General features: G+C 39.5%; 1 protein-coding gene across 9 annotated transcripts in view; it reads left to right on the top strand.

The window, feature by feature from the left end:
- Positions 1-603: 603 nt before the first annotated feature.
- The window catches only part of pros (homeobox protein prospero), an 844,893-nt gene continuing 817,605 nt past the window's right edge, over positions 604-27,891 (top strand). For 3 of the 9 annotated variants that reach the window (XM_071660584.1, XM_071660583.1, XM_071660585.1), the window contains exon 1: positions 605-1,534. The gene's annotated coding sequence lies outside the window, so the exon portion shown is untranslated. Of the gene's footprint in view, positions 1,535-27,891 lie in introns of all 9 variants that reach the window. The other 6 variants (XM_071660582.1, XM_071660580.1, XM_071660581.1 and 3 more) reach the window with 4 other exon arrangements.

Here is a 27,891-nt window from a genome sequence, read left to right as displayed (position 1 = left end):
AAATGAAAAAGAGTTGCCTGTGCTTTTGGCAGCGGAGTTGACGGGAGTTTCTAATGTGCGTATTGAGAGACTCTCCCCACGTCTGGGGTTCTTCTCACAGGTCACCTTCTGCGGGAGCCTTGGACACTGTGTCACGCCCTCTTCCCTGCTGGAGGAACTGAGGCTCCGTGGCTGCGACGGAAGACGACCAAACATCAGTCACAGTCCAACGGGCTGGGAAAAAAATGCGTATTATCGTATCTCAGGCAGGCCATTGATGCAATGCACCGCTTCCCTTCAGAGCTTTGCATTGCCTACCACTGCTCGATAATTACATTTTCTTAATGTAATAGTTTAGTCGTGTTGCCTCCTTAAGAAAGAGTTGGGTATCTGAGGACACGAAAGCTCCAGATCTGAGTTTTTGTTCGGTTTTTATTCATAAAAGTAAGACATGAGGAGGGTCGGGGAATGGCTCGCTGCAGTAGAGAGGAACACGTGTATGCCTGCGGGCCGCGGCTGCTCTGCCTCCACTCGCTAAGCGAGTAAAAAGTTGCAAGTAGTGCCTGCCGCGCCGCCTGGCTCCCTCCCTCCCTGTCTGCCTTTATGCCGTCAGTGGCAACACGCGGCCATCGAGGCCTGTGTGGTATTATAATACTCCCGCGCCGCTAACCCTGCCACCACCACCACCACCGCCGCCGCTGCCGCACTGGGAGAACCTCCGCCCTCGACCAGGTCCCTGTGCCATCTGCGGGTGGGATGGAAAGCTGGCCGTCTGTCGCTGGTTCCGCACAGGCCAGGCCAGCAGGGCGGACGCTTCTGCCATGCGCTGACTGATGGAAAACTCTGCCATCCCTGGCCTGAGCCTTCTCACCGCAGTCGGAATGTTTGTGTGAGTCGCCGAGCCACACTGCCCTACTGCCGGGAAAATTCTCTTGGACTGATACTCTTCCCCCCAGCGGCTCACGGCTCCCAAAAATTCGCCGGCAGGAAAAAGCCACGGAGGAAGCGAAGCCAAGTAAGTGGCGACCTCCCATAGGCCCTCAAGTCGACTTCCCGCGTGACAAGCACGTGTAGAGCAGCCCAAGTTTCTCGCCAGATATCTCGGCTCGTGATTGGCATTTCTCTGGTGACGTCACACTTCTTCGTAGCTGCTCAGCCAATCAGGCGCCGAGAGGGTTCGCCCGAAAGTCGGACGGTACTGGAGAGACGAAGATGAACGTAGCGTGTGTGTTTATATATCTTTATGGAGCTAGATGATAATGAATTTAACTTCGTGTTTATGAGTAATTATTCTTAGCATTATGAGGTGATCAATTATGATAATATATGCCCCAGGCCTTGCATATCATTGAACAGGAGCTCCTGTGAAGTCTTACATCCGTTTTGATGGATTTTGGAAAACTTGAACACCAATTTTGGAAGCTTTGGCACAAGGGAGGGCGTTCGGGTGTTCTTTGCGCCTTGGTCTCAGAGGAATGTTGGAAGAGAAGGGCCCCAGTGACCGCTCCTCGCTTGGTGCACTTACATTTTACATCCAACTGAGATGATGATTAAAGTAAGGCAATATATCCTCTCTCTCTCTCTCTCTCTCTCTCTCTCTCTCTCTCTCTCTCTCTCTCTCTCTCTCTCTCTCTCTCTCTCTCTCTCTCTCTCTCCCTCTGTCTGTCTCTCTCTACGAGGCGAAGTCGAAGCTTAAGTGCAAGACATCCTTCACCGCTCCACTCTCGCGCATAATGATAACCAAATTATGATAATCATCATCACTTATCATCCATAATTACATCCTGTGTTATACATACATTTTTCTAATCTTTGTTAGTTTTTAGTCGTGCTTACAGAAGTTGTGTTTGATAAGGAAAATACGATTTTCAAAGACGAAATTCACGGATTCTTAATTTATCTTTTTTGTATCTGGTTTGTTTGTGTACAAAAATATAAGAAAATCTAAGTTGCCGGAGAAATTTATTTGTTTTAATTGTGACGATTATTGACACCGTACGAACTTAGTGTAAGGCGAGATGTGTTTTCTATCTATTTGCATATTTATCCATCGAAGTGAAAATTCTTCCTTAGCACCATTACTCATGCTATAGCCCTGCACAATCTTAATCTGGAGTACACGCTTTGAAAATCAATAAGCAAATATTTATAGACGAGAAACAATATATATATATATATATATATATATATATATATATATATATATATATATATATATATATATATATATATATATATATATATATATATTTCAGTTACACGACATTGATTCTTGCGAAACCCGAAATTCCCCGGACCATATGGAGTTAAGTTAGAGAGAAAACATCAAATTAGATTCAAATAAGCGATATTTATTATGATTGAATACTTAAAGGAAAGGTGAATAGAAATACCTTGATAGTACAGTGACAATATTAATCTTTATTATATTTGTTTATATATATATATATATATATATATATATATATATATATATATATATATATATATATATATATATATATATATATATATATATATATATATATATAAAGACAATCACAAAAGAATTAAGATCTAAAAAATGCTAGATATCTGAGGAACAAGAAAGCTGTAAATCTGATCGAGTATAATGTAAGGAAAATCAGATTTTGTTTTTTGATGTTTAGTCTCTGTATTTGTCACTGTCACTCTAATTTTTCTTAAGTTTAGATTTTCGTTTGCTTAATCATATGATAGAATTTTACTCATAAAAGTACCATACTTAGATTAAAAGACAACCGTTCATTAATTAGTTAAACTTCTACTATCCACCTGCTTCAGCTGGTTAATGATATAATTACCATTACCTAAACATCAACGGAGGATTTATTGTTTCCACTACATATCATAAACCGGTGTTTTTTTTCTTCTTTTCTTGATGTTTCATAATATCTGCTTTGCATGGAGTGTTAATTTGAAGTCAGAGTCATACACTGAAAGGATATCACATATTTTTATACCCATGTATGCTGAGGCTATACGAATACGTTTATATATTTCCCTTTTCAAATCATCTTACAGTCTGTTTCACTATTTCCTTGTGCGATCAACATCTGATTAGACATTTTTCATAGAAGTTGATTATACTCGCTATTCCCCATTAACTCATCCATATTCTTAAACACGTGAGAGCATTTGACATGATGATATAAACATGATATTATAGCTAAAGGCAATATACACACCCAGGATCTCTCGCTTCAAACAACTTCCCGACACATCTGTGAGGCTAGTGCAAGCGAACAGGACTGATTGGGAGCAACAGCAACCATATTCTTGCTTGTATTGCTATCAATGGCTTGTTATTGCAAATGCTGGTGGCTTGCTATCATAGTTATCATTGGCTTGTTATTGAAAATGCTGTGTCACATACATGAGTGGCTTGTTATTGCAAATGCAAGTGATCTGTTATCATAGATATCAATGGCATTGTTATTGAAGATGCTAGTGGCTTGTTGTGATATTTGTCGGTAGCTTGTTATTGCATATGTTGGTTATTTACTATCATAGATATTAGTGACTTTTTATCGTAACTGCTTGTCATTTGTTATCATAGAAATCTGTAGTTTATCATTACAATGTCGAGAGGTGTGGTATTCTAATTGCAAGAGGTTAGTTATTATGGCCATTTAAGGCTTGTCATTGCAAGTGTTAGATGTTTGCTGCCATGTTCATGCATGGGCTTTTACTGCAGATTGGCTTGGCTTCTTAATGTTCCATGTCTTATCATACTAGGCTTTAACGGCTTTTAATTGCAAATGACAAAGACTTTTTATTATATGCATTAATGGCTTGTTATCAAAATCTCCACTGGCTTCTTATTGCAAATGCTTGAGGCTTGTTATAATACTTATCAATGTATTGTTATCATGGTCAATATCTTGTTGCATTTGCTTGTTTATGATGGCAATGGCTTGTCATTATTGTTGTTGTTGATCATGGTATTGTCTTGAAGTTAAATCCATCAGCGGTTCGTTACTGTTCTTGTCATTTTCTTATCTTTATTATGAGAAATAATGATGTGTCTTGATATTACAGCAATCACTCTCTTGTTACTGCAACTACTAGTGAAGTGTCATATTTGTTATGATTAAGTCTGGCTTATTCCTACAGTCTTCTAAAGCTTGTTGTCTTAAATGTATCATTATTTTACCAATGTCCAAATCATCATTTGAATTACCAGTGTCTTATTATCTCAAACAGCAATGGTTCATTTTGCTGTTACTGATTAGTTATTATTGCTGTTGTTATATTTTCATAACAGTCCAAAGACTTACTCTCGTTATCATAAGTTATGTACTAATAATATTTCTAAAAGATTTATTATTCTACCAATTTTTCTCAACTGTTATCATTAAGAACAATTTTGTTTGAACAGGAACAGATTTATTACCAATACTGGTCTGCTAAAGTGGCTGCAGCAAGCTTAGTGTTGATTTCTAGTTGCTAAATAGCAGTACAGTTCCTTGAAATGAATAAGTTAGAACAGCTCGCGAAAAAACATTTTCCAGTCCGTAAGAAATTTCAAAACAATACCGTAACTAATCCTTTCTCTGGAGCCAGGACTGCAGAATTGTAGACCTGATTGTGTCTTCTGTTGGTAAAGCCAGAAAACAAAATCCCTACACCTGATGATGCGGTGTAATATAATACATCATGGTGCGCTGTGTATCAGCATGCTCGCCACACTCTATCAGTGTCTGTTCTTCATTCAGTAGAGCACCACACCCTAAAACAACCACACCCTAATGCCACTACACCCTGAAGAAGTCACTGCACCCTAAATCAACACACCTTGAACGACATACTCATCATGAATCACATTCTGGGCTAATAGAACATACTTATGATGCCTCACACTCTCAAGGAACCATCAGAAAAATTCCTTACCTTCACCCTCATATAATTACCTTATAGCCTCCCTTGCCTTACCCTACAGAACCTGGTACACCCTCACACACCCTACTTACGGATATCCTGTGTAACACCTTTCGCATGGCAACTTCGTTCTCCGTAAATTGAGCACATGTAGTGAGCTTTGTACACGTATGTTTTCTTCAGAATTCACACGTTACTTTTGTTTATAAGAGGGATAATAGTTTACATTTTGGCACAGATTTTCCCATATATATATATATATATATATATATATATATATATATATATATATATATATATATATATATATATATATATATATATATATATATATATATATATATATATATATATATATATATATATATATATATATATAAAATCACCAAGTATCGCGTCTTCCCCTCAAGAATATTAGAACATTCCTTACTTTAAGCTACATAGATAAACATCGATATAGATGATTTAGCCCAATAATGGGAGATATAAACACACTAGCCTCCAAATCTACACTCATCACGCCCAAGAATTTAATTACAGTTATTTAATTTTGGCTTAAAGGTAACCTATTCGTCCTAGTCTGTAATGGTTTCGTATTTCTAAATGCCCTATAGATAATGGTAACATGATCAGTGACTGTTTATTTTCATTCAACTTCATCCTCGAGAAGGTTCCATATCTAGACTCGAAGATGTTAGGTATTAGCTGAAGGTAGACTAGTGTACTGTAGAAAAGAATCTAACTATATGCCGATCAAGGCCTAAAATTTGGTATCGGGGCTTGAAAGTATCGGTGATGATTTAAAATCGGTGGCATGGGTCGCCAACATTGTTCGTAAACATGTCATGATTGTTATTGTTAGTCACCTGATCCCCCCTCCCTCTCTCTCTCTCTCTCCCACACACACACACACACACACACACACACACATCAGTTAACATCCTGATATGAATCTCTTTTTCCTCTATCCCTTTTTAACTTCTTTAACCGCTTGTTTGCGTCATCTTGTGCATACGGAAAATACAGATGGAGATCTATCGCCCTAGGTTAGATTTAATCATTATAGAAATCGCTATTTATTGGTTCAGATTCTACATAGATCGCCAACGGAAATTTCTATCGCATATGAGGTGAATTCATAACATAATCATTGATATACAGATCAAAAGAAGTGTAACAGAGAAATAGAATAAAGGAAGAACAACACTGGCTGACTAAACTTGGTTTTGTGTTCATTCAGGAAAGTGTTCAATTTCTTTCCAGTGGCTTAGAAACCTTTTATCCAATTTTGTCTTTCCTGGTGAACAAGCAATATACCATAGCGCGTCATTCTGTGCAATGCTGTCTGCACAACACCCTCACCATCTGATCAATTCGGGTAGAAGAGAGTTACATAGAGTTATATGGATACACAGACCACACAGACCCCGAGGTCCTAGCGACGTGGTCTGTCGATGCATATGAGAGAGAGACTCAGAGAGAGAGAGAGAGAGAGAGAGAGAGAGAGAGAGAGAGAGAGAGAGAGAGAGAGAGAGAGAGAGAGAGAGAGAGAGTGACCAGTGTAAGTGGGGTGGTCAGGAAGAATAGACGCGCCCTCTCACCCCCATCAATCCCCCCACCCCCCCCACCCCACTGCAACCATTCCTCCTCCACGTTCTCCTTCACTCTCCCATCTCCAAGCCACACTATCACCTTTTCTCCTACACTTCCTTTCACGCTACAGATACTTACTATGCCATACACAAGCTAGTCTTATGGGTTTCTTTAACCATCCAAGAATTCCTAATGAGACATTTGATGTGAAAGATTATTAATCTCGATTATTCCAATCGAATCATTTAAAACTGGTTTGTTCATAGAGCAACTGAAGTATAAGTTATCCTTATTATTTTGTTTGATTAGTGTCATGATAATTTGTAATTAGTTACGAAATTGTAGGGTCGTATTTTTTCCCCTAGGGTTAATCTATTTTATTGAAAATGGTGAAAGAAAGATGATAATGGCCCTTCTTCAAAACTCATCTTCTCCCAGTAAGGTACCCTCAACTATTGTCATATCTTTCATCTTTTGTCTTGTAAACAAAAGCTGGCTCAAATTCGTCGCTGTTGTTCATTGTCTCAATCCTCTCCAATCCTATAGGATCCTCTTCAATCGTCACAATGATGGAATGAGGCCACGAGAAGTTAGTAATATGGTAAAGAAGATAGTGCTATCTTTGTCACCCAATAAGCTCCTGGCATTCTACCCTTGTCTAGTATGGACAACAGTCCACCCATTGTCTTCATTTTCTTCTACCATCTTTCCATTATAATCACTAGTTTCTGAGCTACCATCACAACCGTCGCAAATCAAGCATCAATATCTTTCTTCAAAAGCCCTTTATCACCATCATTATCCACCATCTACAATCTTTCAGTATCATCAATAAGCCATTGTCCACACGAGCAACCAGACACTAATACATCTTTATCTCCTTTGACAAGCCATCATCACAAGCGATATGCTGGTATCATCCCCAGTAAGCCATCATCATCACCAAGAAACCTTCGTCATCTAGAGCAAGCCTTAATTACCATAAAGTTCATTTCCATTCAACACTCCCATCTCGCCATCAACTCACCCAATTATTTCTATCAAACCTAACTGGTCTCCATCTAGATCCATCGCTAACGATTCTTTGTCACCATTTTCTTCACCAAGTCAAAACTATCAAGCTAACATCACTATCTTTAGTTAAAGATTAACCATCAGTCTCACAAATTCATTACTGTCACCATCACCATACCTCATCAGGAAGACACTGTCAACATCCTATCATTTTCCCTCGCCGAACTATCATCACAGTCGCTCAACCAATTCCCTTCATCAAGACACCATTTCCATACCATCACTTTCTCCCCAAGAGCCACCATTATGGTGTACATCCCATCACCTCCTCGTAACGAGCCACCATCACCATACCATCACTATTTTCCCATCAACTACCCCCTACGTCAACCCATTACTCCACTACCTTCATCACCAAATCATCATCTTCATCTCCTCCTTCTCTTGCTATTGTTCCTGGTGGTGTTAGTGTTCCTGCTGCTGTTGCTGGTTTAGGAGTTCACTCACCCACCACCCCCTCCTCCTCTTCCCGTCCCTCCTAGCTACATCATCGATCAAGAGACACTGTTCTCTCTGCAGGAGGCTATCGCCAGAGCCCTGATGTCTCGCTTTTGATCAGTGCATAACATCCTTGTGAAGCTGTGATACCCTAATACCCCAACGCTTTGGGGGGGGGGGAAGAGGAGGAGGAGGAGGAGGAGGGAGCGGGAGGCCGTCGCCTCATCCCTTACAGATTAAACCCTAGGATGAGCACCGACCATACACTGTTGAGGTAATGGGTAAGGGAGGCGTGTCCAAGAGGTAAGAGGCCTGCCTTTCCACCCTTCCCTTTTCCTCTTGTTCTTCTTGGTCTCTCACGAAGACTATGGTTTAAGCAGAGATGGAAAGTGGTCACTGTTGGCTCCCATTCTCTACCTTAGACGTTGATTTGATTGTGATTTACTTCATAGATTTGGGTATTTCCATCCTTTCGTGGATATCTGAGAGAGAGGGAGATATTTCAATTATGTGTGTATAGTATTTCATATCACATACTGAATGGTAAAAATCTCATCTGAACTGATATGAAAGAACTGTACATAAATTTCTAGTCTCTCTTTCTCTATCTCTCCTTTTCTCTCTCTTCGTCCGGATAAGATATCCATACTAGGCTCTACTTGGTAAGATTTGTCCCTTTTCGATCATTCGACAGAACGTTTAACAAATGTGCTACTTAAAATGAGTGAAATGTAATTCACTTTCAGTAAATGAAAAATTTATTTACTTACTTTAATTCTTTTTAACGAAAGAGAAAAGTGTGTGAAAGACCTTTATCTTCTAACGAAATACTTGGAATTATATTACGAATTGTTTTAAAGAACTACGACGAACCTTGTATGAATTCATATCTCGGAACGAAGTAGATATCTTGTGTAGAAAATTTAGTACAGAAACCAATCGGAACGCTCTTAATATCTCTGAAGAAGAGGTTATTTTTGCAGGATTTATTGATATGTAGAAAATTGTACTAAAAAACGAAATTCTTTCGTTCCGGAGAGGTTTAAAAGTTGTGTTTATTATAAGCGGAATTTTAATATACTTTATCTTGTAAAGTGAGTCATTTCCTGTAATTTTCTCTCATTTCCTGTAATATTTTTCTTGTATAATCGGGTCAAATAATTCTTAAAAGTCACTGGATAAAGATGGTATACATTCTGATATAGATTTTATTTCGAAGATATCTATCTACATCTGAATCCCTAATGGAAAAATATACGAATTTATGTGTCACGACGACAGACACGTTCTTATAATATCTCTCATCTATTTGTGAAATATCCCTCGTTAAATGAAGATGAAAATCTTTGATGGTAAAAAGGAATTATCAGTCTTGAACACATGATCCGTGATATAATAGCTACTCTCATACTGGTTTGTTTACCAACTATTTTTGACGTCAGTCTGGGCGTGCACCATTAATGGTTTAGTAACCATTCTTTAACTGGATGACTAATAACTAATCAGACACTGATTTTGAAGGTGAATTAAGTCCGTACACATATCATCCCTTCGAAAACATATCAAACGTATTTAGCATAAGGACTTATAGCACTATAGATAGTGTCATTTCTAACAGTCATCTTGAAATTTTTGGAATTTGTTGCCTAGAAAAAGCCAATGAATGCAAAACAGAAATTCATTAAATTCTCTTCCTTGATATCTCTTGTGCTTGAAGTAAGTCCATGTTCCAAGTATATCTATCCGTATATCAGTACCATTTTCAATGTAAAATTCAAACAAAAAACACTAAGGTATTATCTTCGAATTCTTGTTTATAGCGTTGCGCACTACTTTCATCGCATCACTCACCTTCTGACAGTCGAATTGAAAAATGGGAAAAACTTTAGAAAACCAAATTGATAAACCAGTTTACTAAAAGTACTGATATAACTCTTACATACTGTAAAAAGAAAAACTAATCATACGAATCTAACTCCTTTCATTTTTAAGAAAGACTCTGGCAAAATCTCCCGGACTGAAGTTCTAGTTTTCCCAGAGCCGTGAAATACGTCAGTGGCCTCAAAACAATAACAAACGCTGATACCACGTGATGTACAGTATCAAAAAGAGAGCAGAAGGCTTGGCAATATACGTGCCTGAGGCGCGATGACCAACCGAGTAGAGTCAGTCCCTCTTCGCACCAAACAAAACTGCCGTCCCATGTTGCTGTCTGAGGAGCGCTTGTTTACGATCGCTTCAGAACGTTTTAACCCCAGTATTTACCTTCTTATTGTTTCTTCTTCCCATCTGAGAGCCAGGTGACGTTCCTGGGAATATTTTAAGTGCAGGGAGCTGTCGATTATAAGTTCTGTTTGCTGGAAACTCTACAGCGGCGATGTAAATATCTGTGTTGATGCCAGAAGTCTTGGTAGGTGACCAGTGTCCAGCCGTTGATATATTTCGTACAAGAACTGTGTGCATGTATATTTACTACTGTAAATGACAATTTTATACGTGTGTGCGTCCGTGTGTTCGCGTGTAGCTATGTGTCTGGTATATCTATATACATACGCTTGTATATATTGGAGGGTATGGATCTATATGTGAGCGAATGCGTTACTCATTTCTCCGAGTGTGTGTGTGTGTGTGTGTGTGTGTGTGCGCGGGGCTTCATCGATGAAAGAGAGCAAGGACACAGAACTATTTATGCAATTCAGTTTTCCAGTGGACATACGCCTGGCTGTTTGACGAGGAGCTAGGACAAAGGATCAGAGGCCGAAACATTTCAATGCTATTTGTTTGTTTCCGTGATAAGTTTATAGGCGTTGACCTCCCCCAGTAAAGCATCAGGCCGCAGAGATATGAATCTCTTTAAAATCGTTTCATTCTTTCTCAGAATGCATTCATATATATGTGTTGCTGCAGGCTTAACACATATTCTGGACTATTTTTTACAAGGAACTTGAAGCTAATTAAATACTAATTAGCATTTTTTTATCTCTAGTCTTCTTCTTTATGGAAAAGGTATTTGCAAGTGTCTAAACAATGTTGAGAATTTACATAATCTTTCCGTCTTGAAATCATCCATCCTTTTTCTGCTTTTATGATCATTTTTTTTTTTCCTTTTCTTCATGGAGAGATGACTTTAATAATCCCTTAAAAGGGTGAATATGATATTCCTTACAGCAATGACGATGAGGGTTTGCAATTTTTCACTTTCATACCTAGTGGAAATGTATATTTATAGCGTAATTCATATTAACATTTTCTTCGTATTTACCGTTAAAAGACCCGGATCACGGACATTCGTCTATAATTAAACTTTGTGACTTTTCAGAAACTTTTTGCGACTAGCTGCAAATATATATATATATACATATATATATATATATATATATATATATATATATATATATATATATATATATATATATATATATATATATATATATATATATGCTGTGTTTATAAGGGACAAAATTCTCCCTGCTGGGAATGTTTAATTTTTTTTTGTGTTGCTTCGTCGAGCGTAGAGTCTCTCACTGTCGTGGCTGTCGCTGAAGATATGGACTACCGGTGGTCACCTCCTGTCCATTGCAAATTCCTGAATCGATCGTAAGAGAAGATGGCCGCCGTGTTGATGATATACGCTGAAGGGATTGGTGAACTGGTGGCTTGCTCTTCTCTCTCTCTCTCTCTCTCTCTCTCTCTCTCTCTCTCTCTCTCTCTCTCTCTCTCTTAGAGTGCACTTACACCTCAGTCTCTAGTGTTCTGCCCCGCACGATGGTGGCCTTCCCACTGTCTCAGAATAATGTATTGAGAAGACATTTCTGTCATCTTAAGTTCGTCTTGCCACATGAAGTTTCATCTCCGCCTTGAGACAGGGCACTATCAAACCGGTTCCTGCAGTCAATTCATGCTATCTTATTTGCCTATTGCAATGCTTTGTGATGATTTACAAAGAACGAGATTTCATCATGGATTCAGACAATCACAAATTCTCGCGTGCTTATATATATTTGAGCTTCAAGTCCACGGCTTATATCATCTGCACCTCCTTAATCACATTGACAATTTGCTTTCCAACTTTTACCTCAATAATCTTTCACTGCCACAAACAACCTCGAAGGGACCCAGTGGATCTGTTGCTGTTTGAATACCATAGTGTTCCTTTGTATTCACCACTGAAAGTGACCCTTCAGTACAGCCACAGCTCCATGAGTAAACAAGAACCTAAGGAACATTCACAGCACTTGCTGCAACTTAAGTGGCTTCAGTATAGACATAGCAGCAACAGAAGCAGTAGCATGAAACAGCAGGAGAAGCAGCAGCAGTAATAACAGCTCTTACAGCCAACAAGAGGGAATCAATAAGAACAACGAAAGAATCTTTGTTATGAAACACAACTGCAGCAACAGCAGCAGCAGTAACAGAAGCAGAGGTAGTAACAGGAGCAGCAGCAGTAACAGTAACAGTAGCAGCAACAGTAGCCCAGGCTAGCATGGGTCCAGAGGCTCCCACTGTCAATTGGATTTAAGATCCAGCTAAACGGATTCTGGTGTCCACAGTCATGGAATTGGATCCTATGTTTTAGGGTTTCTGTCGGTCTTTTTTTTTCCATAATGAGGTGATTTGTCGTGTACGTCGTATCAACGACACGTCTGAAAGTGAGAGGTTGTTAGGGGTCCTACTTAACCTCCTTACTATTCCTGAAGCATCCTGACGGCTGGGGAATTAGAGAGCTATATGCAAAGGAATTTGAATTCGAATCATGCTTTTTTTCAGTGGAGAGTGTTTGCCTTTAAATTGGCAAAGATTGATTTATAGTGCTATGTATGCATTGATATATATATAGTATTGAAATCTACATATGTCCTGGTTAATGTTGCAGCCCAGGATATTTACGTATAGACAGAGGAACAGACGCGCATACATACACACAATCAATGAAAATTAACATGTTTACACCCTATATCTTCAGAATACAGTGCTAATTGATTAACTACCCACTGAAGAAAACTAATCACTTTATTAGGAAAAATCTTTACCTGAGACTCAAATGTCAGTTACTTTTTTTTCCTGTAAGAAATCCCTTCACTGTAATGACACAATCAGTCAAGTCGTCATTCAAATAAGTCTACTTTCGAACTTTGGAAGTCTTTCATCAGTTATGGTCAATCTCTTACCATATTCCACTACATCTCTAAGAATGGTGGTCCGACTGATTCTAATAATTGTTATTTTGATGGTTTAGCTTTGCCATATGAGGGATGGCTATATATAGGCGAATAGCTGAAGATTCCTGTAACCCTGTGATTGCTGTGGAGTAACGCAATTATGATAACTTCCTTAAGTATCCCTCTCCTAATAAGATCTTTATCACCTCTGATTACTTTGATAAATCTTTGAATGTTACTTTGCTTTGAAATTGTCTCTTTATTACGCTCTTTTTCAAGTAAACCTTTCCATATTTTCTCTTCTTATTCTCTCTCATCTATGTCCCTCTTTTCCCATTTCCAGTCCTCCTCCTCCTCCTCCTCCTCCTCCCCCTCCTCCTCCTCCTCCTCCTCCTCCTCCGCTTCCTCCTCCTCCTCCTCCTCCTCCGCCTCCTCCTCCTCCTCTTGCTCTTCCTGGGAGTTAGCCAGACCATCCCCTCACTGCCCCTGTTCCACTCACACATGATGCAGCCTCTTCCTTCTCCCCCAACACCGCCACCTTGCTCTTCCTTTTTACCCTACCAGGTGTGTTTCCCCTCCCTCTCACCCCCACCCCCTTCCCTCTCCCCCTCCCTCTTCCCTGCCGCCTCTCCTACCCCTCTGACCAGCAGCCACCACCACCGCCGTCGCTGCCTCGGCCTTCCTCAGCTCCCACCACACCAAACCACTACTATCGTCACCTCCATTACAAGTAGAGGCAGGAAATGATACCTACCATTCTATGAGCAGATACTCATTACCTTCTCCCCATTCCCTGTCTATTTCCTATTACCTATTTCCTATTACCTATTTCTTTTACCTATTTCCTTTTACCTATTTTCTATTATCTTTTTCCTATTGCCTACTTTAAGATACCTATGGCATATTCCTTATTCCTATTGCCTATTTTAAGATACCTATGGCATATTCCTTATTCCTATCACCGATCTCTTGTCACTTATTTTTGATTGTCTGTTCTATATTGTTCGTTTCGTTTACTTATTTGATTACCTATTTGGTACCACCTATTCCTTAGTACCTATTTTCCTCTCTCTTCAAGCAAGGCGCTAATGTCTCTGACCTTTGCCATCACGCTTTCGTCACTAGACATGTCTTGATCACCTCTTACAGCTGTCTTGATCAGTGTTTAACTATCTTGATCACAATTTAAACTCTTTCCAGGTCAATTTACGACTGTCTTGATCAATATCTTCAACTTTCTTGGTTGGTTTACAGCTATCTTGATCACTGTTTTCAGCTACATTGATCAGTTTGCATCCATCTTGATCATAATTCATAAGTATTATTTATCATTGTTTGCAGTTATCTTGCTCACTGCTCCTTATGCTTCGTATTCAATTGATAACTTGGCCAGTGCTTCCAGGATTTTTACTTTATTGTTTGTATATCTTTTTCTAATCTCCTTGTGCCATTGAAATATGAACTATTCTTATTTCTCAGTTATTCTTTAGAAATATCTATATCTATCTTTTTATATATCTATCTATCTATCTATATATATATATATATATATATATATATATATATATATATATATATATATATATATATATAATATATATATATATATATATATATATATATATATATATATATATATATATATATATGATGACATAACGTCCTATGGGAAACGTAGAGTTTTACCATACATTCGAAACCTATTAGAAAATATGTGTTGGATCATTAGTTTTACAATTTATTTTCTTATGAATAAGAGACACTAAAAGCTAACACTCTTGTTTTGGCGTTATTACGGCCTTTGTAATCCCACTTTGTAATCATCGTAATGTCCCGGATTTATACAGCGTTGTCAGGGATTTAACATAATTAATAGCAGTAATCAGCGGTGGCTAGAGTGAATTACAGGCGGGTGAGTGGAACACTGAACCATCTTCGTCCAGTTCGAATCCTCGGCTGAATAGTCATTCACAGCGTTATGAAGCATTACCTGCTTGTTCCGAACCTAAGTGAACCAGAGTTCCGGACCTTCATGAGCCCGAATTTGATGCACACAATCGTCGTTTCCTAATTATTTGATAACACTTTATCAGTCATGATACACATTAATACTAATTGAATATTCTATAAAAAGACTAAATTTCATATCGTTTCTTTTTATAACATTGTTTATAATGATATGTATGAATGAAAGAGATATGTATGAGTAAATCTAGAGGCTTTGTGAACTTGATCAACCATCTGTGAATGAAGAAGAATTTTGAGATGAGAGGCACGTAAGTGCAGACAACCTGCAACTTAAAAGAAACTGTGGAATGAATATTGATTACTGTGAGTAATGTAGATTCATAAGAAAATACGGTGATCAAAATAAGATTACATTACGTAAGTATATGATCATATATTTTTCTTATTCTTGATACAGCCTTAAGCAAGTTGCCTATATATATATATATATATATATATATATATATATATATATATATATATATATATATATATATATATATATATATATATATATATATATATATATATATATATATATATATATATATATATATATATATATATATATATATATATTCATCGTTTCCCACTAAGTTAGGTAGCGCTAGAAACAGGGGAAGAAGTGATCTCATTTGCCACATCTACACTGTAGCGTTATGTAACATACACAGAAACCACAGCCCTTTATCCACAGTCATGCCCCACAGACCTTAACGTGGTTTCCCCTGATTGGTTCATATGCCTTGGTTTAGCCAACTGACAGAACGTCGCCCCATATATACCACATCGATCCTGTTCACCTTGTCCCATACACGAATCACAACCTACAGCAAGTTTATGCCCCATAACTCTAAGTATATTTCACGCCATCGTTCCAGCTCCCCTCCTCCTTGTTCCATCCACAACTGTTCGCAAGAACTCTCCAGTATCACTTTACGAATGTTCCTGTATCATTCCTAAGAATATTCCACTATTACATGAACGCTTCAGTATCATCCCAAAAAAACGTTCTAGTATCATTCCAGGAACTTTAAAATCCCGTCTGGAGGATATCATCTCCTCCTCTGAAATGTTCCATGAGGATGAAGTGGAGTGAAACTGTAGAATTCAAATGATAGAATTTGGGAAGTAAGGATAACTCGAGTAGGAGACGGATCCTTGAGGCAATGACGTAACCCAGTTTGTTTACAAGAATTTGAGACAAAGTGAATTTTATTTTCTTTCTTTTCTATTTTTGGTTTTAACCGAAATCATACTAAAAGTGTGAGGAAATTGGTGAGGTGTGATGTGTAGTTTACTATGAAGTTTGGTGTGTGTGTGTGTGTGTGTGTGTGTGTGTGTGTGTGTTACATATATACAGGGTATGAAGAATGTGTTTAAGGAAATTTAACATAGTTATTACCAATCTGTATAGATGGTGTAGAGAACTTATCCATCGATAAGTAAGTTGATAGATAATGCATTGAATTATAGATAGATATATACAACCATATAAGGTTTCATCAAATTACTGAGAAACGTAATAGGAAATATAAAGAACTCCACAAAATCTAGTCTCCCATTTTACCCTTGTAAAGTATTTCCATTAACATATGGCTGAATATGATACACTTCAGTATCGTTAGCGTGATAACAGATGTATTTCTATACATATCTTCCATAGAGATGCAGAGGCGTATAGGCTTCAAGGTCGTATAAAGTACCTTATATTCTAATAAAACGAGATACATGCGGAAGGCGAGAGTTAGACTATGAATGTTGGATGTTTGGGGATACAGCCACGTCCGCCTTTTGTGTTCGATGTCCAGCAGCCACCGCTGATAGCAAACTTCTTGCGTGGTCTACCGTCCTACAGATGCAATATATTGCATGAAAGATAGACTACTCCCATTCCTCACAAACAGTCCTGCAACACGTGGGTTTGCTGTCATAACGGCATCAGCAGCCCAAATACGCATCTAATAAACATACAAGTAATTAACTTCTGCTCTCTTTCCCGCGAGGTATTAATCGTGCATAATGCCACCCCCACACTCCCACAGACAGAGCGTTTATGAATCGGTCACGTTCTCCGGGAAAAAAGAAAATAAAGTTATTGGGTCCCCGGCAAAATTGAGGCAGACAGAAAGAGAGCAGTAGCGTGTCGAGCCAATGAATGGACCTTGTGTTGGCAACATCGTGACAACAACAATACGAGTTGCCAAGCCGCCTGGACCTCGCATCACAACATAACACACGCACAGGCATCAGAGTTTCCAGCCCTAGCATACAGTTTCTCGTCTTTGCACAAGAGATAGGAACATATCTGTCATATATATGTTCTGTTTTGCAAACGAAATGTACTGCTTCCTCTTTTTCAAAGACACAATGCTGGGAAAGTATTTGGTTTTGTTTTAGTTGGGTAAAATATAATTCAGGTATAGTTAGTTAAGGTCACTTTGTTTGCTGTCTTTGGGATAATTGTTTGTACTAACTATAGTGACAAACAAACACGTCAAAACTGATTAAACATTTTGTGTGCATGATAATGGTAATTCGCATAGAAACTGCGAGAGAGAGAGAGAGAGAGAGAGAGAGAGAGAGAGAGAGAGAGAGAGAGAGAGAGAGAGAGAGAGGTTGAATGATTAAGCCTACTTGAGGTTACACCGCGAGTGAGGATTTACCATTGGTCACTCTCGACTTCGTAATCGTTAGCCAACTCGCTCTCTTAAAAGGCTGCTCTTTTCCACGATCTATGTTCCTCCAACTTTACCATAGATGATTCCACATGTGTGTCTACCCCTCCTACTGAACGTAAGCTTTTCCTGATATTCTCCTCGTGTAAGATCTCACAGCTGCTGCAAATAGGCAAGGTGTATTATCTAGATGACATACCTTATCGTATCCTAAAGTAACGTAGTACCTTCAACCTGGCTCTGATGCTTGATTTCTTTTTTCGTGTCTGTCCAAAAGCACAGACTTTTCCCATCTTGGAAGCATGACTTGCTGCACCCTGTCTCAAAGAAAGGAGACAGCTCCAACTGCCCCATCGCTCTCACTTCTGCTGTCTCATTGTCCATTAGACTCCCTCACTAACGCCTGTTGTTGCATGAATTCCCGCCACGCGCCTGGCCACCGCATCCCATAGTTTCTTTGTGAAACCCAGCCATATGATGACTGCCCATTATGTTCCCTCCTCCCTCGTTAACGTGCGAAGTTGTATATTATTTTCGATTGTCTTCCCCTTTTCCTAAAACCTTTCGTGAGTTTGCATTGATAAGGAAAGGGATTACCGATATCACTTACAGAATAAGATGTAAGCTTTTGATGATAAAAAAGAACCAAATCGAGCTACGTTTAAGAAAAGGTACAGGGCGAGAGGAAACGATACTAGTTCTTTGATAGATTTAAAGCAGGAATGTCAAACTAACAAAAAGAATAATGAATGATCTACAGGAAGAAATACACATAAGAGTCACATACACATTAGAATATTGTGAATAACAGTATGAAAGAGGTACATAGTTAGATACTTATTTCTTTTTTCTAACAATGAATCAGTAAAAGATTCCTATAAGGTCAATGAACCAGGTTAGTCACCAATTTCAAAAAATAACTCCAAAACATTTACTGAAAATATTCCCTAAATTAGGTAGTACCATGAATGTGACTTCAAGGTGATCACCTAGAATTCTATACGTAAAATGACATCTAGTTTATAATGTAAATGGATCATTAATTTCGAGTTGCTGACGTTCTTTCTCTTAACGTCCTCCAGCCAACAATGTATGAGATTGATAAGCCTCGTTTCTGAATAACACAAACATAAACATGCGAGGTTTATGGAAGCCACAAAGTACCTGACACCTGTGTTCACATTTTAATCAAAATATCATACTTCAGCGAGGAATGACGTAACAGTTTATGTATGTCATATAGTAATACAGATAGTTTACGGAATGGTGTTGTGACAGTTTTTCCAAAACGCTCCTGGGGGAGAAGGGGAGGTCAGAATATATATAATGTTTAACGTTATCTGTTCTCAGCTCCATCATTAGTTTTTTCATTCGGACGATTCATTGTTGTATTTCCTACTGCATAACATAATAGCTTGCATCATAGCGTTTGGAACTTTTGGATCAAATGTTCTCTACTTCTCATTGGCCAGTTAAGGCTTAACTTACATAAAAAGTTTATTTTGTTCGTTAGAAAGTCTGACGTCTTTAGCATGGAAAAATATACAGATTTTACGCAGTTACTCCAGCGCGAAACGCTCTTGAGGTTGCGGGTATGATAGGAGGAATTTGCATACAATTGCATTAAGTTCGTCTGAAATACAATGTCTAAATTAAGGAATATAAATCAAATCTTTGGACAACAATTGCATTAATAGACACTGGCATTCATTTTCCTATAATACAATTACATTCCTCTGAAATACAACATTTCAATTGGTCTTACATGATGTTTTAAAAGCGATTAGGAAAGGATGCAACTATTTTCCGCATGATGGAGTACATATGTAAACAGAAGTTTGTAAGATTCCATGAAAGCTTTGATGTTAGTTTATGTATATATATATATATATATATATATATATATATATATATATATATATATATATATATATATATATATATATATATATATATATATATATTTATATATTCTTCATGAACAATCAACAGAAGATTTTCATCTCTGTATACTTAGAGTCAGAATGCATCACCCCGTATGGTTGAACCATTTGTAGAGAACAACTGAATGCGTATTAGCGTCCATATAGTTTTGAGCACGACTGTACGACTATGGATACGATGGTACGATCATTGAGAACGACGGTACGACCATAACCGCGAAAGTACAATGCTTGAGTACGACGTTACGACACCTGAGCTCGACGTCACGACAATTAGGTGCGATAGCCCCGTTGTCATACCCAAGGGTGGTACCTTTGCCTCCAGGTGGTTAACAGTCATGATGCACGCCAAGAGGTGGCTGGCAGTATCAACAATACCAACAAAGCCGACAGTGTCAATAGCACCTATAGCACAGCAGTGCCAACAGAGCTTCAAAGCACAAACTGTTCCAACAGCTCCAGTATTGCAACAGTGCCAAGAGAGCTTCAAAGGACAAACTGTTCCAACAGCTCCAGTATTGCAACAGTGCCAAGAGAGCTTCAAAGGACTAACTGTTCCAACAGCTCCAGTATTGCAACAGTGCCTACAAAGGCTAAAGCACCAACAGTCCTAAAAGTGCCAACATTGCCAGTTTTACCAACAGTACCAACGGTGTTAGCATTGCGAGATGCAGCTAATCATCGTGTTTAAGATTTGTCGTGCCTCTTGTTTATACTGTTCAGCGGTAATCATCAATCAAAGATTTTATTGATGCCATTTGTGCGAAATAGTATATATAGGTATTATTCAACAAAGGCTTCTATTTTGTTTGAGTCTTTGTATATGAGGGTATTTTTTCTGTGCTTTACTAAGAAAGAAAAAAAGGTTTGCTTTTAACTATAATAAACGACCTCGAGCGCGCAGTGTAAGCAATTTGAATAGCACGAATTAATGTCTTTGCCATCACTATTCAGACATCTGTATCCTTCTATACCGCAGTGGTTGCAGTTATTCTCAGACATTCTGCTCCAAAGTGGAAGGTCAATATTACCTTAATGAATTCACTTTCAAGATCACTGATCAGGTCAGTGAATTCTCCTTAGCATCTACTGATGAAGTCACTGAATCTGTTCTTATATTCATTGGCTAATTCGTGGAATTCACTTTTACTGACCTCTATGCTGGTTTCACCTTCATCTACCCTATGAATTCACCCTCATTTCCTGTGGCCACCTTACTGACTCCACCGCCATCGTCATCCCCAACACACACACACACACACACACACACACACACACACACACACACACACACACACACACCATGGACCTCCATTCGAAACACCTCTGTATTTCTGTGGTTCACTTCACCGTTGATTGGGCCACTGGTGAAGCAAAACTTGATTTTCGTCCCTTGTATCTCAGTTATCCCTCTTTAAATGCTTGATTTCTCGCATTTCCTTCGTGTAAATCAATTACATCTAGACCCTACCCTGAAGTATTCTTATTTTTATGAGTATTATCATACCTGATTTATTGGATATTGGCTGTAGGTTAATGTATGACGAATGTATCAGTTAGATTTGAAATCTTAACGCTACCTCGCTAACGCGGGAAATAGCAAATGTATAGGAAAAAAGAGGTTAATTGAGTTCATAGACAAATGATCAGATAGGACTATGTCTTTGTAACAGGGATTAGAGAGTCATTGATCAATGTGCAAGGGACAGATGGAGTCAATGAATTGGATGAATTACAGATAATCACAGCGTCAAGTACGATTAATATCTGCTCACAGGTCAAATAAGAATCCACATCGGTCATTTGGTCAAATGAGGTTGTAAATTCATCACACGAAGGTTAGCTGAGGTCAAGGTTCAGTCATAAAGGATACTTTGGGTATTAGATAATATATTGAGGTCACTGAATATGAAGACCATAAACTGATCAGATGGAATCATAGGAAAATCAGAGAAGTCAGAGGAGGCCAGAGGTCAAGATTAAATCATAAGTTAGGTCACACGTTGTCACAGAAACTCTTAAATCAGAGATTAGTTAGGTTGTAGGTCAATCATGGAGGTCTAGGTGATAACGTCGGTAATATATTTTTCATAGCCTAAGGTCAAACTTCCTCTCTTGTCCAAGCTGGATAAAGTGGTACAGCATGAGGCTCTTAATCTTGGGATCATTGGTTGTAGCCTCAGGATGAGCGAATATCTTCCTTCGAACACGACTTAGAAATCTTGGGGACGTGGGTCTGAATCCAATGTTGAGCACATTTTTTCCCTTTTAATGAATTTATTTGCTTGTATTAGATGGAGTCATGGGATAGTCTCAAGACCCTATGTTGGTCATGTCAGACGAGGTCAGAGTTCAGTCAGAGGTCACTAGGGTGTCTAACAACTTCCATGTTGTACATTTGTATTGCAATCTGAATATCATACGCATTTCTGCATATGTATATCATTGTTATACGTATCTGTGCATGGTGTATACATGCTTCGTGTACTAATTTGGTTTATAATTTATTTCAGTTCACTTACAAACAGAGGTCATGCATACGAAGCCAAATGAAAAACAAAGCTCGTAGGGGGAAAGGCATACAATTCAACTGCATTACAGTTCAAATAAAAAAATAATGGTTTTCAGAACATGCAGCATTTACTAAAATTGAGCGAATCATGCAGCCCAAAATCAGGGAGTGATATGAGTCTTCCATTGTGTTATGATGAAAATCAATTGAAGATGATTTTTACGAAGGACTAGGGTATCAGGCTTGTATATAACATAGTCTTTCTATCCAGACGTCAGGTAGACTCAGCGTCTCTCAGTCATCAGAATCCCAGATAATCTTGCAATTCATTTCTATCCCAGAATAATTTGCTTTCTTAACTTCCTCCAGTGACTTCTTCATTTAAGATAATTCCTAATTATCTATTTGCCAAAAGGAAAGTGGAAAATAAGAATACATATGGCATAAAACGATGCGCATTTTCTTACAAGTTTTGTGTGTGTGAAAACTTTGTGAACGTGGTAACACCATTGTCCAGTGACTCCGTGATGATAAACCAGTCTTTTCCATGCTTCATTTCACTTGTTCGAAGCTCCTGTGAACGTCCTCAAATATGGTACAATGGAGGGAAGAGATGGCCATCATTATTTATCCACGAACCATTCTTCTCCCAAGGGTTCTTCACCGTCTCAAGGAAGGACTTTAAGGTGCTTTTTTTAACCTATGCATGGATGCATCTTTGATAGAGCTTGAAGGCACGTCGTGGCGCCTTTGGCTTGTGAATGCGTTCTTAAGGGAGCTTGAAGGCACGCACCGATGCCTTTAGCTTGTACATGTGCCCTTAAGGGAGTTTAAAATCTCGCCCTAGTGCTTTTGGTTTGTCAAGGGTGCCGCGTCTTTGCGCCTCAAGTGTGGTGTTACGAGGAAGTGAATCAAGTCTAGCGGCTGTTTCAAAGTGTGGCGGTGGTAGGCTCGTGTCCTGCGGTTCGTCACATCATCTCTCAAGAATATACCATAGTGTCTTGTTCTGTAGTTTGCTGTGTTCCTTGTCACTGCGAGCAGTGTTTGTATCTCTTCCTCTGACCGTTCCTTATTCAAAGTTTAAAGTCTTCTAAGTCCTTTGTAGACATAGGTACACACATACGTATACACACGTATACACACAAACACACACACACACACACACACACACACACACACACACACGTAAATGTACACGATAGCACAAATATCCATTAACAATAATACTCTCTCTCTCTCTCTCTCTCTCTCTCTCTCTCTCTCTCTCTCTCTCTCTCTCTCTCTCTCTCTCTCTCTCTCTCTCTCTCTCTCTCTCTCTCTCTCTCTCTCTCTCTCTCTCTCTCTCTCTCTCTCTCTCTCTCTCTCTCTCTCTCTCTCTCTTTCTTAATAAGATCGATTTCAACTCAAGTCTCCCCACCCCAACAGCACTCGCCTCTCCCTTCTCTCATGTAACACACCTTTCCCTCACTCACATTAGCTACCTCTCCCTCCCTCACATCAGCCACCTCTCCCTCCCTCACATTAGCCACCTCTCCCTCCCTCACATTAGCCACCTCTCCCTCCCTCACATTAGCCACCTCTCCCTCCCTCACATTAGCTACCTCTACCTCCCTCACATTAGCTACCTCTCCTCATCTGCAAGTACCATCCCTTGGTGTTCACACGTACACTGGTAGCTAAGTCATCTCACCTAATTTCCTGAATCTTCCTTTAATTCTTAGCTTCCCCAGAGAGTGACCATATCCCCACCACCACCACCACACTGACCGCTGACCACCACCAGTTCTTGCCTCGTCCACTGACCATGGTCACACACCGTCCCTTCATTTCTTTAGATACTCCTGCCTTTCCCACGACAGTCCTTCTCACATCCTACCTGCCCTTCCCATACCATTCCTTCCGCACCCTAACTATCCCGGCGTGGCCATCCATCCCACAAAAGCATCCCATCCCGTCTCACTCCTCACCATCCCACGCCTACCATTCCTTATCATCCCACGCATTCCATTCCTAACCATCCCACGCCTCCTATTCCATGCCTTCCATCACTCCCATCTCTCACCTCCCATCCCTCATGTTCCATGCCTCCCAACCGTCCCATTCCAAGCCTCCCGTCCCAACCTATGCCTCCTTACCATCCCTTACCATCCCTTACCATCCATCCTAGCATAGTTCTACTATCCCTTCCATCCCACGCATCCCCTCGTAAGACCATGCTGCTTCTTATCCCATCCCAAGCATCCCTGTCCCACATCTCTCATCCCTCCCATTCCATCTCACGCCTCCCACTTCATCCCACGTCATCATGTGCCTTCCATTCCATGCTACCCATTCCATCCCACAGTCCTATCCCTCCTATCCACCCAGTGGCTCCTACTCCATCCCACGCCTTCCTATCCTACGCTTCTTATCTCTCCAACCCCATCCTACGTTCCATATCCCTGTCAATCCCATTCTAAGCCCCCATCCCAGACTTAGTATATCATCCTTCTCATCCCTTCAATCCCATCCAACGTTTGCCATCCCATCCCATTCCATCGTCCGCTTCCAATTCTATCACATACTTCTCATCCCATGCTTCCCATCCCATCTCAATACCACTATCCCATCCCTCCGGTTGATGGGCATATCTCTCTCTCTCTCTCTCTCTCTCTCTCTCTCTCTCTCTCTCTCTCTCTCTCTCTCTCTCTCTCTCTCTCTCTCTCTCTCTCTCTCTCTCTCTCTCTCTCTCTCTCTCTCTCTCTCTCTCTCTCTCTAAGATGGCTGCCTGCACCTCCCCTCCCGCCCATTCCGGCCAGTTTGGCCTTCCCAAGCTACAATATTACCCCTCCCTCCCTCCCTTCCTCCTTCCATCCCTCCCTCCCTAGCCTCGCCCTCCCTTGGGGAGAGGACTACACGCCAGACTCTGCTCCCCCATTGGGCATTGTAGCCGCTTGGGCAAAAAGTAGCGAGCAGGGGATCTTGGCTGATAGGTGGCGCCGAATGTGGGGGGGAAACGGGGGTTAATTGGGGGAAGTGGGGGTAAATAAGGGGGAGTGGGGGTACATTTACTGTGGGAGGGGGATAAGTTGAGGGTGAAGGTGTTACCTTTTAGTTGTTCGCTCCAAGTTGGTGACGTCTTGTTAAAGCGATGCTCCCACACTAAGATGTTGCTCAACCAAGATGAGGATATGATAAACCGACTAAGACAGAATCATTACATCAGTGGACTATAGTCTCTTTATCCCTCGTTGGGAAATCTGATGCTAAAGCAGAGTTAAAAGGATGCTAATTTGCTAAAATAAACTGTTTCATTGTTTATTCATTGCTATATCCTGTCTTCTGAAGTGATAGTATAAACGAATAAAGCAGATCATTGACGTTATAGATGCGTCTTCCTTACTCTGTGGAGTATGGACTTCTGATAATCCTCAGGATCATTTTCTTTTTTCTTTTGTTTTCATTAGAGATTATCAACCCCCTCTACCGAGATTATCAAAGTTCATAGTAATAATTACAGCGAGTACGTTACTCTAAACCGCGCTTGATTAAGTATGACCGTCTTTATTTCTACAGGGTAACATCACAGGCTTCGAAAGCAATCATTGTTATAACAAAGGGAGACTCGAAGCTATGCTCAGGATATTAACGAGAGAATTATACGAACATAGAGAGCACACTTTTGTCGCGTGAACGGTGTAACTGTCGACTTGGTTTAATGTAGGCAGACGCGCGCGTTACTCTGGTGTGTATGAAGTAAAAGCATTCCAACTCTCAGGCATCGTGGATGTTGAGGTTAGAAAGAGAGATCTTTAAACAGGTTACCTCCTTTTAGGCCACTAGTCTCCTGACATCTGTTTGATCTCTATATATGTATCCACGTATATGTATCTCCTTACATATGTTAAGCTTCACGCTAAGCCAATGAATATTTCTCGACATCTTGATATGAGAATATGTCGAGATAGCACAGAGGCTAATCACATGTTCGTCAAAATATGCGTGAATGATCTGTATGTAGAATAAAGACGTAATGTTGATCACTTTACTTTTGATTAAAATTGAATCTATAAATCGTTCTCTTCCTCTTTTCTTTCCACAGTGATATATTTCAAGGAAAAGTGAATCATTATTTCACGCAGTTGTATACATGTGTTATTTCGTGATTAATCTCCCTCAGTCACTGAAGAATATTGGAGGATATCAATGTTTTAATCAAAGACAAATCCTTTTCTACATTCTAACGATCCTTTCCCTTTCTATTTACTCCCCTTATCTCTTCTATTTCAGTCATCAGCTTTTTTTAACCATCTCTAATCCCGCATCTTTTCTTTCATCCACCTAATCTACTGTTGTTCTGTGTATATCTTCTATTGTTGTGTATATAATCCTAATTCTCTCTCTCTCTCTCTCTGTCTCTCTGTCTCTCTCTCTCTCTCTCTCTCTCTCTCTCTCTCTCTCTCTCTCTCTCTCTCTCTCTCTCTCTCTCTCTCTCTCTCTCTCTCTCTCTCTCTCTCTCTCTCTCTCTCTCTCTCTCTCTCTCTCTCTCTCTCTCTCCATCCCTTAAATTCGACGCTAAAACCTGAAGCGAAGCAATGAGTGGAATTAGAGGTTTGGGAAGATTACATTGGTCATTGGTTTAGTGCTTGGTGCAAACCCCTGCTGCCACTTTCCTCTCCCAAAACTCCCAGTCCCAGTTAAAACAACTGCTACAGTCTAAGTCATAGGCTGGAATTGTTTGGCCCACTCAAAGTCCATGTTACAGTACGGTACTATTGAACAGCCTCGTACCTACAGAAGTACCATCCAAATACGTGAAAACTTTAAATTGGCTATTTTTTCAAGATTTTCTACTGTCGTAATACGATAGACTTGACACCGTCGGGGTGGAATTGGCACGGAAATAGAACGATGGTAAACTCATTTAGTTATACCAGGAGGAGATATGAGCCTTGCTAGTGTGAAATTGTAAGTTTCAATCATGCTGGAAGGAAATTGGTCAATAACTTTCTTGTAAATGATGATGCTGTAAATACGGTGCTCATGCAATTGGGTCAAAAGGAAAATGGACATCCGGACAAAATCAGTGACTTCAAGAACAATAACTACGAAGCAAAGAAAACGACCTACCAAGTAAAAGACTGATTATAGTGTAATTAGGTTTCAATTTTAACAAAATCGATATATGATAAAATGGATAGAAAACGATCTATACGACAAATAGAAATACATTTATTTATGTACATCTATACGTTAGTGTGTATATCTATTATGACAAATAGTATATATATATATATATATATATATATATATATATATATATATATATATATATATATATATATATATATATATATTCGCCATTTCCCGCGTTAGCGAGGTAGCGTTGAGAAAGAGGACTGAGCCTCAGAGGGAATATCCTCACTTGGCCTCCTTCTCTGTTTCCTCTTTTGGGAAATCAAAAAAAGCGGGAGAGGAGGATTTCCAGCCCCCGCTCCCTCTTTTTTAGTCGCCTTCTACGACATGCAGGGAATACGTGGGAAGTATTCTTTCTCACCTGTCCCCAGGGATATATCTATATACATGAATACATGGGGCTCCTGTATCACCAAGACTGCACTCCATACATC

Source organism: Panulirus ornatus, chromosome 72 (assembly GCF_036320965.1).
Source record: "Panulirus ornatus isolate Po-2019 chromosome 72, ASM3632096v1, whole genome shotgun sequence".
NCBI classification, from domain to species: Eukaryota; Metazoa; Arthropoda; class Malacostraca; order Decapoda; family Palinuridae; genus Panulirus; species Panulirus ornatus.
This window is presented reverse-complemented; position numbering and strand designations above follow the sequence as displayed.